General features: G+C 46.8%; 1 protein-coding gene across 1 annotated transcript in view; it reads right to left on the reverse strand.

Annotated features, from left to right (window-relative positions):
* Nucleotides 1-234: 234 nt before the first annotated feature.
* Nucleotides 235-784, reverse strand: part of Drd1 (dopamine receptor D1) — a 20,379-nt gene continuing 19,829 nt past the window's right edge. The window contains exon 3 of the transcript XR_004115302.1: nt 235-260. The gene's annotated coding sequence lies outside the window, so the exon portion shown is untranslated. The remainder of the gene's footprint in view (nt 261-784) is intronic.

Raw genomic sequence — 784 nt, forward strand, 5'->3', positions numbered from 1 at the left:
ATAAGTAATGACTGCGGTGTTTACTGTTGGTGTGGCTGGACAAAAAACGGTCCTTAACCTCTGCACCCTTCCTCCTCAAAACCCATCTGATGGCACAGACCCCACAAAGCCCAGCTAACACTCAGTCCTCTATGTCCAGCCTTCATTTGTCTAGACTGCCAGGTCTCTGAAAACTCCAAGAGGCTGTCAGAGCCTAAGGATACCTGGTGGCCAGATGTGATGTGCTTTCCCAGCTGGAATCCCACGGTAAGAAGCAGAACCTAAGGGAAGTGAAGGAAGCCTGAATAAATTGTGGGCATCAGTCCATAGCAGCATACCAATGTGTTTCATGAATTATAACCACACCCAGCTTATTTTCAGCATATTTTATTAATGTTTAGAGGATTTTACACAATGTATTTTGTTCATATTCAATAGTTCTGTGAAGTATTGGCCATGGAGGGATGGAAAGTAAGATTTGTTGAAACCTATACTATCTTTACAATGTTTCTGCCAATCTAAAGCCATTCCGAAATAAAAATCCATCATCAAAAGTAAGATATCAGCCCTTAGTTCTTAACAAGCCTTGAGCCTCTCCTCCATCAGTCCTCCCCTCTTCCATCAGTCCTCTCCTCCTCCATCAGTTCTCCTCTACTCCATCAGTCCTCCCCTGCCTCCATCGGTCCTCCCCCTCCATCAGTCCTCCCCTCCACAGTCCTCCCCTCCTCCATCAGTCCTCCTCCCTTCTATCAGTCCTCCCCCTCTATCAGTCCTACCCTCCTCCATCAGTCCTCCCCTCCTCCAT

Source organism: Mastomys coucha, unplaced genomic scaffold (assembly GCF_008632895.1).
Source record: "Mastomys coucha isolate ucsf_1 unplaced genomic scaffold, UCSF_Mcou_1 pScaffold7, whole genome shotgun sequence".
Taxonomy (NCBI): domain Eukaryota; kingdom Metazoa; phylum Chordata; class Mammalia; order Rodentia; family Muridae; genus Mastomys; species Mastomys coucha.